Consider the following 17163-nt stretch of genomic DNA (forward strand, 5'->3'; position numbering starts at 1 on the left):
ACTGCACTCCAGCCTGGGCGGCAGAGCGAGACTCCGTCTCAAAAAAAAAACAAAAAAACAAAAAAACAAAAAAAAAACAAGAAATACACAAGCAGTAGAAGGCCCTAGATTGATCAATCAGAAGGCTGAAATTAATTTCTGGATTTCACGCTCAGACATGCAGAAACTGGCTTCAAAGAAAGGAGCCAGCTTAAATAGACCAAATAGTTTTGCAGCAAATGACTGAAGACAGATGAGAGTGAGAATTAGGCTGAATCATGTTAGGCAACACATAGCCAAAGCTTAGAACCTATCTGGAAGCAGCTGTATACAGGCAACTACCTGAAGTTTCTTTTAAGGCTCTCTAGGCTTTCAGAGGATTCCAGGACTATTTTGAGCTATCCCCAGAAAGGTTAATAAAGCAAAAACAAAGAAGCAACAACTTGCTAAAGTGACAGCAGGAAGCAAAGTTAGAAATAACTGGAGAACATTATATTTATCTATGTTTGGCCTCACTGTGCATTTTAGAAGTTAAAAAACTCCTGGAAACTGATAGGATGCTGAACAAAAACTAAACAAAAAATTCTGTTTTTTTCCTGCTCATTTTCAGATAAAGTATGATCCTCAAAACAATAAGCCAAAAGTAATCAACCCCAAAACACTGATCTTTTAAAATTATCTTTTAATTTAAAGGACCAATTTAAAATCTTAAACAGGCTGCAAAGAACAAAAAACCTGACAGGCTTTAATATTAAAGTATAAGCTTGGTTCTGGGTAGGAAACAGCTGCACTATCCCACAACGACAATCGCTGAGACACTTAGAAGTTCTCAGGAAAAAATATTTATTTCCTAAGTCTGTCCACATATTTTCAACAGTGATCTATTTGGGGTTATTCCAATGCTCGCCAATTCACTCTCACCAGTCCCAAACATGTACGTGTAAAGTATTAGCAAACTACTGTTAACCAAAACTTTAAAAAAATAAGTTGAAGAAAATGGTGCTGGCTGGGCACGGTGGCTCACGCCTATAATCCTAGTACTTTGGGAGGCCAAGGCAGGCAGATTGCCTGAGGTCGGGAGTTCAAGACCAGCCTGGCCAGAATGGTGAAACCCTGCCTCTACTAAAAATACAAAATTAGCTGGGCGTGGTGGCAGGCACCTATAATCTCAGCTACTTGGGAAGCTGAGGCAGGAGAATCGCTTGAACCCAGGAGGCAGAGGTTGTAGTAAGCAGAAATTGTGCTATTGCACTCCAGCCTGAGCAACAGGGCAAGACTCTGTCTCAAAAGAAAAGAAAAAGGAAAAAAAAAAAGAAAAAGAAAATGGTGCTACAGGAGTCATGTTGGTACCACAAATATGATGTTAAATAAAACCAACAAGGTGTCATTCAAGTTTGATACAACTTAAATAAATATTACTGGCAAGAAACTTGGTACCAACATGAATCATTTACAGTAATTAATTATGTCACATACAACAAATCATCCTGATTTTATAATACAGTTAAGGGCTGGAAGTGGTGGATCACACCAGTAATCCCAATATTTTGGGAAGCTGAGGCAGAAGGATCGCTTGAGGCCAGGAGTTTTAGACCCCTCGGCAAGAAAGTGAAATCCTTTCTCTGCAAAATAATTAACGATTGGCTGGATCGGAAGCGAGGTGGTGTGTGTCTGCAGTCCCAGCTACTTGGGAGGCTGAGGCAGGAGGACTGGAGGATCACTTGAGCACAGGAGTTCAAGGCTGCCAGTGAGCTACGATCACGCCACTGCACTCCAGCCTGGGTGACAGGCCCAGACCCATCTCTAAAAATAATAATAATAATAATAATAATGAGTCAGACATATTCCTATTTCAAAAAGAATGGTTGTGCCCTATTTTTCAATCTGACAGAATGTTTTTTTCTTACTGCATGGTAATTTTTAAGGCCCCCCAAAAATTGACCGGTTTAGCACACAAACATTCCCTGTCTACTACAGCGAAAAGAAGCAATCTATCAGATCAGGAGAAAACAGTAAGTAATTCCATTCGAAGGAAGCAAGCTGGGTTTTGTGAGAAGGTGGGGCTGTGGCAAAACATGTTACTACAGATGTCCATGCCACAAGCTCATGAAATGGCTTTTTTAGCTAAATCTTGGCTCCTGTTAGTTTTTGGTTTTTTTGAGCCAGGGTCTCACTCTGTCACCCAGGCTAGAGTGCAATGGCGTGATCTCAGCCCACTGAAACCTCCGCCTCCCAGGCTCAAGTAATCCTCCCTCCTTGGCCTCCCAAGTAGCTAGGACTAAAGGCGTGCACCACCAAGCCCAGCTAATTTTTAAATTTTTTTGTAGAGATGGGGTCTCCCTGTGTTGCTTAGGCTGGTCTCAAACTCCAAGCTCAAGCAATCTGCCTGCCTCAGCCTCCCAAAGTGTTGGGATTACATGTGTGGGCCACCTCACCCAACCTACACTTTCATAGACTTTCACGATATTTATTAAGAAGAGATGCAAAAAAAAAAAAAAAAAAAAAAGAGATGCAGTATTGAACAGAAAAAAAGAAACTTTATGCACATTCTGGTTTCAAATGTATGGGAACACTGAGGATTAAAATTGCCAACAGATGAGAAAAAGCGTGGCGGGGGCGGTGGCTCATGCCTGTAATCCCAGCACTTTAGAAGGCTGAGGTGGGCGGACTGCCTGAGTTCAGGAGTTTGAGACCAGCCTGGGCAACACAGTGAGACCCCATCCCTACTAAAACACACAAAAAAAGGCCAGGCGCGGTGGCTCACGTCTGTAATCCCAGCACTCTGGGAGGCCGAGGCGGGTGGATCATGAGGTCAGGAGATCGAGACCATCCTGGCTAACACGGTGAAACCCCGTCTCTACTTAAAAAAAAAAAAAAACAACACACACACACACAAAACTAGCCGGGCGAGGTGGCAAGCGCCTATAGTCCCAGCTACTCGGGAGGCTCAGGCAGGAGAATGGCGTAAACCCGGAAGGCGGAGCTTGCAGTGAGCTGAGATCCGGCCACTGCACTCCAGCCTGGGCGACAGAGCGAGACTCCATCTCAAAAATAAATAAATAGGCCGGGCGTGGTGGCTCAAGCCTGTAATCCTAGCACTTTGGGAGGCCGAGACGGGCGGATCACGAGGTCAGCAGATCGAGACCATCCTGGCTAACCCAGTGAAACCCCGTCTCTACTAAAAAATACAAAAAACGTGGCGGGCGCCTGTAGTCCCAACTACTCGGAAGGCTGAGGCAGGAGAATGGCATAAACCCGGGAGGCGGAGCTTGCAGTGAGCTGAGATCCGGCCACTGCACTCCAGCCTGGGCAACGGAGCGAGACTCCGTCTCAAAAAATAAATAAATAAATTAATTAATTAATTAATTTAATTAAATTAAATACAAAAAAAAAATTGGCCAGGAGTAGCAGTGTGTGCCTGTAATCCCAGCTACTCAGGAGGCTAAGCCAGGAGAACTGCTTGAACCTGGGAGGCAGACTGCAGTGAGCCGAGACTGTGCCACTGCACTCCAGCCTGGGCAACAGAGCGAGACTCCGTCTCCAAAAAAAAAAAAAAAAAGAGATGAGAAAAAACTAACAACCTGAAGTCAAGAGTTTGTAATGAGTTTTACTGTAAACTTATGTATTCTTTCTTTCTTTGAGACAGGGTATCACTTTGTTGCCCAGGCTGGAGTGCAGTGCTGCAACCTTGGCTGGCTGAAACCCTTGCTTCCTGGGCTGAAGCAATCCTCCCACTTCAGCCTCCCAAGTAGCTGGGGCTACAGACGCGCGTCACCACACTCGGCTAATTTTTGTATTTTTTGTAGAGACAAGGTTTCGTCATGTTGCCCATGCTGGTCTCAAACTCCTGGGCCCAAGCCTCCCAAAGTGCTAGGATTACAGGTGTGAACCACTGTGCCCAGCCAATGCTTACATATTATGTTCTTCTTAAAACTACTATACTAGGCCAGGCACAGCGGCTCACACCTGTAATTCCAGCACTTTGGGAGATCAAGGTGGGTGGATCACTTGAGGTCAGGGGTGCGAGACCAGCCAGGCCAACATGGTTGAAACCCCGTCTCTACTAAAAATACGAAAATTAGACAGGCATGGTGGTGGGCACCTGTAATCCCAGCTACTCAGGAGGCTGAGGCAGAAGAATTGCTTGTAATCAGGAGCCGGAGGCTGCAGTGAGCCAAGATCGTGCCACTGCACTCCAGCCTGGGTGACAGAGCAAGACTATGTCTCAAAAAAAAATTAAAAAAAAAAAAAAAAGACTAATATACTAACTCACCTTTGCTTTGGTTGGGAACCTTTCTTAAATGTTGGCCTACAAAAATTTAAAAGCTTATCTTTTTACACAAGTTTATCTTTTCATACAACCTTTCCTGAATTGTAACACTCATCCTTCATTTCTGAGGAAGTGATATAGCAAATACTTTCAAAATGGAATTGAATCTTGCCTCATTGTATACAGGCAGTCAGTACATTATACAGAAGACCAAAAAAAAAAAAAAGTTTTTAAACAAAAGGACAAACAAGAGAAAGGAAGGAAACAAAATACTATGATTTAACAGGAACAAAACCCAACATTCTTTCAACACAAAGTGTCCACAAGGGAAATGTCGAAGAGAAAATGTCATAAAATATTTTTAAGATATAAAATGACCCCAATGCAAAATATTTGTTGTTGTTGATTTTTGTTTTGTTTTTAGCTCAAAGGAGTTATTATTTCTCGTCATTTATGTTCCTTACTTGTGTTTATCCATTCCCACCAATAGAAACATTTCAATTTTATTTTCTTTACAGTCTATTTTTCTTCCTGATTCTTCAAGAGTAAATTCCTTGATCTTAACTTCTATTTATGAATGTCTGGCCTGAAAAGGACCTTGAGGGGTTATCAAGTCCATCCTTCTGCTTTCCAGGAGAATTCATAACTAATACTATCAGATGAATGAGAAAGTATCAAAAGAAAATGCATTGGTTCCCTGACTAGTAGCATGCTAATTTAATATGCACATTCATTCACAATTTGCAATTTTTTAAAAATGAAAGTAAAAACTAAAATGCCAAAAGAGGAAGGTACTTTAAAAATGCATTTATCTGCTAAAATTGCTCAAACATAAATTCAACTGTCAGGTCTAAAATTAACAAGCAGGAAAAGTTGCTGGCTGCCAATATAAAGTCTTTAGTCCCTAGAGATGTCTTCTGAAGTTCTATCTCATTTGTAGCACCCTTCACCTACAACACATAGCCTGGTAAACTTAGACCATCCTTGCCAATCAACTACAATTATAAATGGCAAGTGTGTGTGTGTATGTGTGTGTATGTGTGTGTGTGTCTGTGTGTTTATAGTTGGTATAGGTTTTCATTCCAAACAGAAAATGAAAAGTTAGGGCCGCGATGGTTTTCGCCTGTAATCCCAGCACTTTGGGATGCCCAAGGAGGCGGACTGCCTGAGCTCAAGCATTCGAGACCACCCTGAGCAACATGGTGAAACCCCGTCTCTACTAAAACACAAAAAGTTAGCTGGGCACGGTGGTGGGCACCTGTAGTCCCAGCTACTTGGGAGGCTGAGGCACGAGAATTGCTTGAACCTGGGAGGCAGAGGTTGCAGTGAGCCAAGATTGCACCACTGCACTCCAGCCTGGGTCACACAGCAAGACTCTGTCTCCAAAAGAAAAAAACAGAAAATGAAAAGTTAGGTCTAAATCGGAGATGTCAATATTATGGGGAAGCTACATACAACTGTTCTTCAGAGAGTAGTTTAATTCTTTCATTTCTAAGTTGAAATGTCCAGGGAATAAAGTTTTTTTCTAAAAGAGTTTCCAGGACGGGTGCAGTGGCTCACGCTGTAATCCCAGCACTTTAGGAGGCCCAGGCAGGCGCATCACCTCAGGCCAGGAGTTTGAGACCAGCCTGCAATATGGTGAAACCACGTCTCTACTGAAAATACAAAAATTAGCCATGCGTGGTGGCATGTGCCTGCAGTCCCAGCTACTTGGGAGGCTGAGAGGGAGAACTACTTGAACCCAGGAGGCAGAGGTTGCAGTGAGCTGAGATTACGCCACTGCACTGCATCCTGGGAGACAGAGCGAGACTCTGTGTCAAAAAAAAAAAAAAAAAAAAAAGAAGTAGTTTCCAAAACAAGCTGGGCGAGGTGGCCCACGCCTGTAATTCCAGCACTTTGGGAGGCCAAAGCAGGCAGATCACCTGAGCTTAGGAATTCAAGACCAGCCTAGGCAACATGGGAAACCCCATCTCTACAAAAAATACAAAAATTAGATGGGCACGGTGGTGCACACCTGTAGTCCTAGCTACTCAGGAGGCTGAGGCAGGAGAATCGCTTGAGCCCAGGAGCAGAGACTGCAGTGAGCCAAGATGGCGCCATTGCACTCCAGCCTGGGAGACAAAGGGAGACCCTGTCTAGAAAAAAAAAAAAAAAGTTTTCGAAACAGAATTTCATTTAATGTCAAAAAATCTGGCCAGGTACGCGTGTAATCTCAGCACTTTGGGAGGCTAAGGCAGGAGGATTGCTTGAGCCCAGGAGTTCGAGACCAGCCCGGGAAACATGATGAGACCTCTACAAAAAATAAAATTAGCCAGGCATAGTGTCATGAGCCTTTAGTCTCAGCTACTCAGGAGGCTGAGGTAGGAGGATTGCTTGAGCCTGGAAGACTGAGGCTGCAGTGTGAGCCATGATTGTGCCACTGTGCTCTCGTCTGGACAACAGAGTGAGACCCTGTCTCAAAAAAAACAACCATGGTCGAGTGCGGTGGCTCATGTCTGTAATCCCAGCACTTTGGGAGGCCGAGGTGGGCGGATCACTTGAGGTCAGGAGTTCAAGACCAGCCTGGCCAACATGGAGAAAACTCCCTATCTACTAAAAAAATACAAAAATTAGCGAGGTGTGGTGACACATGCCTGTAATCCCAGCTACTTGGGAAGCTAAGGCCAGAGAATCGCTTGAACCCTGGTGGCAGAGGTTGCAGTGAGCGTGCCACTGCACTCCAGCCTGGGCAACAGAGCGAGACTTCGTCTCAAAAAAAAAAAAAAAAAACAACCAAACAAAGAAAAAAACCACAACCAAAAGACAATAACGAAATAACAACAAAAAAATCCCTGCAACTATGAAGAAATATGGTTAATTTTCTATAATTATTTGAAAATGAAAAAAAACAGGACTAGAAGTCTTGGAAATGGGAAAATTATAATTTTTTAAAATGTGGGGCAAGAGAGGTCGAGTACAGAAACTGTAGACTGGTGAAATATTATTTCTCAGAAAGATTCTAAATGAATTATTAAACAGATCACTTATGAACCACTGGCAAGTTATGCAATGATCTATAAACAGTAGCATAAGATACCCAAACAGCAACTAATATGCAACTTCGTTTTCTTTTTTGACAGGGTCACTAGCCTAGGAGTTCAGAGATGTCAGAGGCAGAATATACTGTATTTGGATTTCAACAGGATACCGCTTGCTATTTCATAGAAAATAAAGGTTAGATGATATAAAACAGCAGGTGGGATTCACAATTGAATTTTATCCAAAAGGCTAACAGATTAATGTTAACATAATGATAGTCTACTCATGTTGTATAGCATTGCTCTATCCTTATACATGTTTACCAGTGACCGAAAACAAAAACACACGTTTATCAAATTTATCAATAATACAAACATATGAGAAATGGTCAAGAGGTGAAATGACGTTATCAAGCTAAAACAACAAACCAAATTAACAAGATGATAATTACAGGGATAAACTTATGTAAAATTGTCAATTACATTAAAAAATCAACTACATGGCCGGGCATGGTGGCTCACGCCTGTCATCCCAGCACTTTCGGAGGCCAAGGTGGGTGGATCACTTGAGGTCAGGAGTTCGGGACCAGCCTGGTGAAACCCCGTCTCTTCTAAAAATATTTTAAAAAATTAGTTGGGTGTGGTGGTGCAGGCCTGTAATCCCAACTACTCGGGTGGCTGAGGCAGGAGAATCGCCTGAACCCAGGGGGTGGAGGTTGCAGTGAGACAAGATTGAGCCACAGTACTCCAGCCTGGGTGACAGAGCAAGACTCTGTCTCAAAAAAAAAAAAAAAAAAAAAAAAAAATCAACTACACAAACTAATGTGATCTTAGGCTTTAAGAACAGAGGCATAGAGTGCAATAAAATAGAAGTTGTGCTTCCCACCGTAGTTTGTATTTATTAGATTATATCTGAGATGTTCAGACCTACATAAGGAACCATAAACCACTCAGATAACTAACTTGATGAAGAGCCTGAACTTTCATTAAAAATGTCACTTAAGAAATTGTACGGGCTGGGCTCAGTGGCTCATGCCTGTAATTCCAGCACTTTGGGAGGCCGAGGTAGGCAGATCACTTGAGGTCAAGAGTTCAAGACCAGCCTGACCAAAATGGTGAAATTCCATCTCTACTAAAAATACAAAAATTAGCTGGGCAAGGATGGCGGACACCTGTACTCCCAGCTACTCGGGAGGCTGAGGGACAAGAATCGCATGAACCAGGAAGGTGGAGGTTGCAGTGAGCTGAGATCACACCACCGCACTCTGGCCTGGGAAACACAGCAAGACTCTGTCTCATAAATAGTAGTAGTAATAATAATAATAATAATAATAATAATAATAATAGAAATAGCTGGCCGCGAGAGGTGGCTCACGCCTGTAATCCCAGCACTTTGGGAGGCTGAGGCGGGCGGATCACGAGGTCAGGATATCGACACCATCCTGACTAACAGGGTGCAACTCCATCTCTACTAAAAATACAAAAAATTAGTCAGGCATGGTGGCGGGCGCCTGCTAGTCCCAGTTACTCGGGAGGCTGAGGCAGAAGAATGGCGTGAACCCAGGAGGCAGAGCTTGCATTGAGCCGAGATAGTGCCACTGCACTCCAGCCAGGGCAAAAGTGCAAGACTCCATCTCAAAAAAAAAAAAAAAAAAAAAAAAAAAAAAAAAAGGCTTAAAGAACTTGGGGTATTGGCCGGGCGCGGTGGCTCAAGCCTGTAATCCCAGCACTTTGGGAGGCCGAGACGGGCGGATCACGAGGTCGGGAGATCGAGACCATCCTGGTTAACATGGTGAAACCCCGTCTCTACTAAAAAATACAAAAAACTAGCCGGGCGAGGTGGCGGGCGCCTGTAGTCCCAGCTACTCGGGAGGCTGAGGCAGGAGAATGGCGTGAACCCGGGAGGCGGAGCTTGCAGTGAGCTGAGATCCTGCCACTGCACTCCAGCCTGGGCTACAGAGCGAGACTCCGTCTCAAAAAAAAAAAAAAAAAAAGAACTTGGGGTATTTACCCCCAAAGAGATGCCTCCTGTAATCCCAGCACTTTTAGAGGCCAAGGTGGGGAGATGGCTTGAGCCCAGGAATTCAAGAAGAGGCTGGGCAATGTCGGGAGACCCCATCTCTACAAAATATTTAAAAATTAGCCAGGCATGGTGGTGTGCACCTGTGGTCCCAGCTACTTGGAGGCTGGGAGGACTGCTTGAGGCCAAGAGTCCTAGCTACTCAGGAAGCTAGGACTAGAAGATCTTTAGCCCAGGAGTTTGAGGTTACAATGATCTATGATCACATCACTTGCACTCCAACCTGGGCAACATAGCGAGACCCTATCCCTAAAAGAATGAAAGTGGTAAGTGTCATGAAATACTTGAAGACTACCATGTTAACAAGGAACTAGATTTATTTATTGTGGCGTCAGATAACAGAACTAAAGAGCTTCAGCACAACGTAAAAAATGTTATAAAAGTAAAGCTTCAATAATGGAACACGGTATCTGTGAAGTGGACACTTTCTCCTTAGAGCATTCAGAAGTTAAAAGACCAACCGTCAGCGATACCAGCTATGATATGTTTTCACATATCATGAATTTATTTGATCTCTCCTAAAAAAAAACCTCTTAGAGGAAGGCAACATGTCAAAATGAGTAAATGTCAGAGAAGCTTAAAAATTATTTTCTTTGACATATTTTTAAAGAGACAGAAGACTTTTTCATGAACTCCAAAACCATAGGACCATTTTCTGAGAAACCAACAACAAAAGAAATGAATGCTTTTTCCTTTTAAATGAATGCTGCATTTGTTTTTCTCAAAGAAACATCTGTACCTTAACTTTAGTACTTTTATCAAGGGATAAAGGACAATTACATACCAGTATGCCAACTAGTCTCAAGAAGACAGCTAGTTTTATTAGACATTTACATGGAGTTCTATCTGTTCCACCTAAAACTTCCTTGCAAGGAGAAGGCTCCTCCTTATCAGATGTGGATAGGAGGCTGCGGTAATACTAACTCCCTCCCACTGTAGCCTAGGAAAAACTCAGTCTTGACATGCACAAAACAATAACTTCTGAGAGCTTCAGAGCAGCTGTGTTCAGACAGAGCCAGCAACTTTACTCCAGGCAAAGAATTAGTCTAAGAGTTGGCTGAAAAAACAATTTTCATTTTAGGTTGGAAATGAGGAAAGGAAAGAGAACAAGATACAGTAAGTGGAGCTATTAACATTTTAAAACCGTGGTAAACAAACATGTTTAAAAATTACAACACTGAAACTACCACAGGGTGTAAACTTTGATCCACAAGTTGAAAGACGAGCGGTGTTATCACTCTAGCTCTCTGCTAGATGGTAACACTAGTGAGAAAAAATAATCTTGGGTTTAATAGTGCCCTAGTCAAAGCCAATCACCAAGTCTAGGACAGAAGACCAAAACAAGGGACTCTGCTTCTCTCACTGGGTATTTTTTTGTGCTGCTGCCAGGCAAACTGGAAATTTTCTGAATGTCCAATAGCAATGCTCTTACTGTGAAATACTAGAACCCAGCTCAGTAGTTAATGCTAAAGGGTCAGCAATGAATTGGTCTCAATGTGCTATAGGGGCAACTTCTTGGCCAGGGAGAAAAGTTTCAACTGATTGCAGAAAACCAAAGGTTAATACAACTACATACTCTGGTTTCTCTTCATATAATAGCTTTCCTGATATTTCGGACATTATTTCACTTCTCAAAAATAAAAGGAGAAGAGAAGGAATGTAAAAGCAAAATCTACGCAAGAGCAAAGAAGTTATTAATTGGCTGTATTAGTCCAATTCGTTATTAAATGATACACAACTATCAAAGGGCAAAGCCCTGACCCTCTTCTGTACAGAATTAAGAACTGGTAAGACTACTTAGTAGAGCTGCCAAACTTTTCTTTAGCTTCTTTTCTTACAGACATGATACATTTCGCAAGAGCCTCCACTTACCTTACAACTTCCATGTGTAGTACAAATTGTGTTTGATTTCCCCAGCCCTTGGCCTAAGACATTATGACATAGCTTTAGTTTCTGAGTCTGGACCCAAAGGAAAAAACTGAACATTTTTCACTTTCCTGAAATAACATGTCTATTTCATTTGCACCATTTAAAAACATATTATATAAGTTAACTAAAACTGCAACCACCCATTCGACAACTCTTTGAGAGTGACTGGGAAGCCACATTTAACAAAACAAACTTCATTGTAGCATTTCTGCTTAGAATGCCCATAAAGACTGATATCTCTACAAGAATTACACTACTGCAAAATTTTTAAACACAGGACTCATGTGAGCTTGCTGAGAAAACTGTGCACACCCCCCACACACCTGTACTTAATATGACATGACCCTCAGAGATACTAAAACACCCTCTGTTAAGTAGAAAATAAACTTTTAAAGTTAGGGAAGTAGCAACGCGGGAATCTGGGTAGGAGGTGCCCTGGGTTGTAAACACCCTAGTCAGAGAACATAACAAGCAATTCAGAGCAACATATAAGTCCCTATGGGGCTCCAACTTGGACTGCTTTAAGTCCAAAGCCCACATCTCGGTGTTTCGGAAGAGTTTGGGAAATAGAAGAGAGGGAGAAGGAAAATCAGAGAAGCGATGAAAGTGTTCTATTTTTCTCCTTCTCAACTCCCATCCCAGCATCTTGGAGGCTGGTCACCAGTCTGGGTGCCATAACCACGAGAAGCCCTAAATCAATATCCCAACCACCTGATACCTAGGCAAAAGACATGTGTATATCAGCCATCTCCTTCCCAAACACTTCTCTTATCGCTCTCAAGGCTCATATCCTTCCAGAAGCCATGCCTTATGGCGACTCAGCTCACCCATACTGTCCTCTTAAATTCATTCACTTAATTTTCTCCAAATCCATACTTTCTCTCTGACATCATGTCCCTGATGTTCTTTTTATTAATTCAATCGAAATGCCACGACCCTCATTTCCTATAATCCACCCCTATCTATCTTTCCTGATAAACCCAACGGGGTGTTGTGTCACCAGATCAAGATCTTTGTTCTCATCTACTCATCCTACCTCCTGCCTATTACCCTTTTCCAATTCCAAGCTCCTAATCCCACTCTTTGGGAAGTCCTGGGTTTCTAACCTAGTTTAGTATCCCTCCTCTTTCTCCCATTCCACCCCATCCCATGATCCTTCCATTAGGCTCCACTAGACTACCCTTCCCTCAGGATTCAATTCCCCTCTCCTTGCCACGCCCTGCGCCCCCCGGGGCTACTTACCCCAAGTTCTCCCCACACTTCAAGCCTCTGGCCCCGCCTTCCCCCCAAAGGAAGGAGGCGGGAGTAGGGAGAGAAGAGGGGCGGCACTCGGCAAGGAAAAAGCGATCTCCCATTAGCGCTCATCGCCGCCAATCGAGGCTTCCTTCTCTCCTATTGGTCGGCTTTGGCCTATGCCCCCACCCTCTTCCTCAGACAGGGCCCGGCCACCGCCTCAGCGCCCCCGTCCAATACAGACTGGGAGGGGAGACCCCAGCCCGGAACGCTGGGACTGGCCAGAGTTGAAAGGGAGAGTCCCGTCAGATCATGGGCTAGCTAATGTTAAAAGGACTTACCGGCTGGTAGCTCCGTTGCCTTCCGCCTGCCCGCGCTCGGTCCTACAATCTCTCTGCAGCTCCTCTTTTCCCCCCTCGGCGGAACGGATACTTTCCTCCCGTCCGGCCAGGCGCGCTCAACTCTCGCGAGAAGTCGTGGGGCCGCGGGGGAAGGGCGAGATCCGTGGGGGCTGAGTTGGAAAGCGGCCGAGAGGCGGGGCTCCGGGAAAAGAAGGTGTTGGGCTTACTGTGGGCAGGGCTGGGGAGGGAGACTGAGCGAGTACTGTCCACACGAGTCACACGTGTTCGGCTGCAGAATCTAGCGGGAGAAAGAAAGGAAAAAGGAGAGAAGATCTTTACCGGTGCCTGTAGTGGTGGTTACCACTATCTTTCAGAGTCATCGCTTCCTTAACTGCAAAGTAAAATAACCTTAGCCCTAGAAATGAAGTCCATGTGTGGACAAAGCAATCCACCTGCACAGCAATTCTAACACTACCATTTTACTAGTCCTATTGCCTTGGGTGAAAATCTTCTCTTAGTCTCTGTACAATGGGACTAACAATCTCATTTTATTCAAATTGTTGTAATGATCAAATGAGGTACATGAAATTGCTTGAGGATTTTTTTTAAATCACTGTATTATTCAGCAAATATTTTCACAAAACGTAGGGCATACTACATGCAAAGCATTGTTCTAAGCGTGGGGTTAAGGAGTTATCAACCCAGGTAGGATTTATATTTGAGTGAGGAAGGGGAGACAATTAAAAAGCCAATAAACACAAATATTTCAAATAGTGAAAAGTGCTTCAGGATAGTGAGACAGAAAGTTACTAGGAATGGGGAAGAAGCTTTACTCCTAGTGTTTGAAAGAAGACCTCTTTGAGGAAGTAACACACCAGGAGTTGAATTATGACTTGGGAAGATTTCAGGGGAATTATCAAATGCAAAGTCTATATTCAAAAATGTATAGGTCTTGTTCAAGACAAACCAGGAAAAGAAAAAAGAAAAACAAAAAACAGGCTGGTTGCAGTGACTCACGCCTGTAATCCCAACATTGCTAAACCAAGGCAAAAGGATTGCCTGAATCCAGGAATATGAAACCAGCCTGGGCAACATGGCGAAAACTCAGCTCTACAAAAAATACAAAATTAGCCGGGCATGGTGGCCTGCACTTGTAGTAGCTATTCAGGGGACTAAGTGGGAAGATCACTTGAGCCCAGATCAGGCCACTGCACTCCAGCCTGGGCAACAGAGTGAGATCCTGTCTCAATAAATAAATAAATAAAATAATCATCTTAAAATTTAACAAATTGTAGTTGACTTAAAATATTATCTACAGAATCTCTGTTCTCTCCTTTTGCAGCTTTATGTTACTTAGCTTTCTGAACTTTCTGTCTAGCATCTTATCTATCCTCACAGCACCCTCTGAGAGGTAGGAAGAATCTAGGTGATTTCTCCCTAGATATCTAAGGTGACACAGGTGTAGAAACACTTTCTTTCTTATGTAGTGAATTGAGAAAAGTTGAGAGGTGTCTTGGCTTCCAAACTACTCTCCCCTATAACAATTCCTACTTAAAAGAATACAATGATGGAAACATACCTTAAATTTGTAAGAAAAAATTGTATGTTGGCCGGGGGCGGTGGCTCAAGCCTGTAATCCCAGCACTTTGGGAGGCCGAGATGGGCGGATCACGAGGTCAGGAGATTGAGACCATCCTGGCTAACATGGTGAAACCCCGTCTCTATTAAAAAATACAAAAGACTAGCCGGGCAAGGTGGCGGGCGCCTGTAGTCCCAGCTACTCGGGAGGCTGAGGCAGGAGAATGGCATAAACCCGGGGGGCGGAGCTTGCAGTGATCTGAGATCCAGCCACTGCACTCCAGCCTGGGCAACAGAGTGAGACTCTGTCTCAAAAAAAAAAAAAAAAAAAAAAAGGAAAAATTTGTATATTGGCCAGGCGCAGTGGCTCACACCTGTAATCCCAGCTACTCAGGAGGCTGAGGCAAGAGAAGCATTTGAACCCGGAAAGCGGAGGTTGCAGTGAGCCGAGATCGCGCCATTGCACTCCAGCCTGGGCGACAAGAGGGAAACTCCGTCTCAAAAAAATAAATAAATAAATAAAACGAATACATTTTTAAAAATCAGAGGGAAAAGGATTCTACAAATCATGCTGGAACAATTGGCTATTACTGTATACATGCAATAGCTAATATTTATAGATTTTACTATGTTCCAGGTAGTATTCTAAATTGGTGGGGGTTTTTGTTGGTTTGTTTTCGTTTTTTCAGACGGAGTCTTGATCTGTCATCAGCTGGAGTGCAGTGGCACGATCTCAGCTCACTGCAACCTCCACCTCCTGGGTTTAAGCGATTCCCCTGCCTCAGTCTCCCAAGTAGCTGGAACTAGAGGCGCACACCACCACGCCCAGCAAATTTTTGTATTTTTAGTAGAGACGGGGTTTCACCATGTTGCCCAGGATGGTCTCAATCTCTTGATCTTGTGATCTGCCCGCCTTGGCCTCCCAAAGTGCTGGGATTACAGGTGTAAGCCACCACCCCCGGCCTTTTTTTTTTTTTTTTTTTTTGACAGAGTCTCCCTCTGTTGCCCAGGTTGGAGTGCAGTGGCATTATCATTGCTTACTGCATCCTCGACCTCCCAGATTCAAGCAATCCTTCCAACTCAGCATCCCAAGTAGCCGGGACTACAGGTACATGCCACCATGTCCAGATGATTTTTAAAATTTTTCCGTGTCAGGTGCGGTGGCTCACGCCTGTAATCCCAGCACTTTGGGAGGCCGAGGCGGGAGGACCATGAGGTCAGGAGTTCAAGACCAGCCTGGCCAACATGGCGAAACCTGTCTCTACTAAAAATACAAAAATTAGCTGGGCATGATGGTGGGCACCTGTAATCCCAGCTACTCAGGAGGCCGAGGCAGGAGAATTGCTTGAACCCAGGAGGCGGAGGTTGCAGTGAGCTGAGATCATGCCATTGTACTCCAGCCTGGGTGACAGAGCAAGACTCTGACTCAAAAAAAAAAAAAAAAAAAAAATTCTGTAGAGACTAGGTCAGGCTGGCCTTGAACTCCTGGGCTCAAATGATCCTCCCACCTTGGCCTCCCAAAGTGTTGGGATTACATCCTTGAGCCACTGTGCCCGGTCTTTTTATTGTTGAGTTGTAAGAATTCTTTATATATTCTAGATTCTAGATGCTTATCAGATATATGAGTTGCAAATATTTTATCTCATTCTGCAGGTTAGTTGTCTTTTCACTTTCTAATAGTGTCTTTTGAAGCTCAAAAGTGTGTGTGTGTGTGTGTGTGTGTTTTTTGAGACGGAGTCTTGCTCTGTCACCCAGGCTAGAGTGCAGTGGCGCAATCTCGGTTCACTGCAAGCTCCGCCTCCTGAGTTCACGCCATTCTCCTGCCTCAGCCTCCTGAGTTGCTGGGACTAGGGGCACACGCCACCACGCCTGGCTAATTTTTGTATTTTCAGTAGAGACGGGGTTTCACCGTGTTAGCCAGGATGGTCTCGATCTCCTGACCACGTGATCCACCTGCCTCAGCCTCCCAGAGAGCTGGGATTACAGGCGTGAGCCACCACGCCCAGCCTGAAGTTCAAAAGTTTTAAATTTTGATAAAGTCCAATTTATCTTGTTTGTGCTGTTGGTGTCATATCTAACAAACCATTGCCTAATACAGCATCATAAAGATTTACACCTGTGCTTTCTTCTAAGAATTTTGTTGTTTTTAGCTATTTGATTCATTATGAGATACTTTTGTATATGGTATGAGGTAGAGGTCCAATTTTGTTCTTTTTCACGCACAGTTGTCACAGCACCATTTGTTGGAAAAAATATTATTTCCCTCATTCAGTCCTCTTGGCACCCTTGCCAAAACTCATTGGACCTTAAATATATTGGTTTATTTCTGGACTTTCAATGTTATTTCATGGTTCTATATGTCTGTCCTTATGCCAGTATCAAAAGGCTTGATAATTTTAGCTTTGTAATAAGTTTTGAAACTGGGAAGTATGAATCCTCCAATTTTGTTCTCTTTTTTCAAGATTGCTTTGGATATATGGGGTCCCTTGCATTGCCACCTGAATTTTAGGGTCAGCTTGTCAATTTCCATCTAGGATTTTCATGGGAATTCCCTTGAATCTGTAGATCAGGGAGTATTGCCATCTTAACAATATCGTATTCCAATCCATGGACATCAAATGTCTTAACATTTATTTAGAGCTTCTTAATGTCTTTCAACTGTATTTTTTATAGATTTATTTTGTTTTTTATTTTGTATTTTTATTTTATTATTTTATTTTTTTAGACACGGGATTT

At 43.4% G+C, this 17163-nt stretch overlaps 1 protein-coding gene across 17 annotated transcripts in view; it reads right to left on the minus strand.

The window, feature by feature from the left end:
- Positions 1–12953, minus strand: part of LOC101925094 (cyclic AMP-dependent transcription factor ATF-7) — a 130366-nt gene extending 117413 nt beyond the window's left edge. For 9 of the 17 annotated variants that reach the window (XR_012420303.1, XR_012420302.1, XR_012420305.1 and 6 more), the window contains exon 1: positions 12850–12953. The gene's annotated coding sequence lies outside the window, so the exon portion shown is untranslated. Of the gene's footprint in view, positions 1–11218; positions 11272–12517; positions 12564–12849 lie in introns of those variants that run through there. The other 8 variants (XR_012420304.1, XM_074006994.1, XM_074006991.1 and 5 more) reach the window with 2 other exon arrangements.
- Positions 12954–17163: the final 4210 nt, after the last annotated feature.

Source organism: Macaca fascicularis, chromosome 11 (genome assembly GCF_037993035.2).
Source record: "Macaca fascicularis isolate 582-1 chromosome 11, T2T-MFA8v1.1".
Classification (NCBI taxonomy): Eukaryota; Metazoa; Chordata; class Mammalia; order Primates; family Cercopithecidae; genus Macaca; species Macaca fascicularis.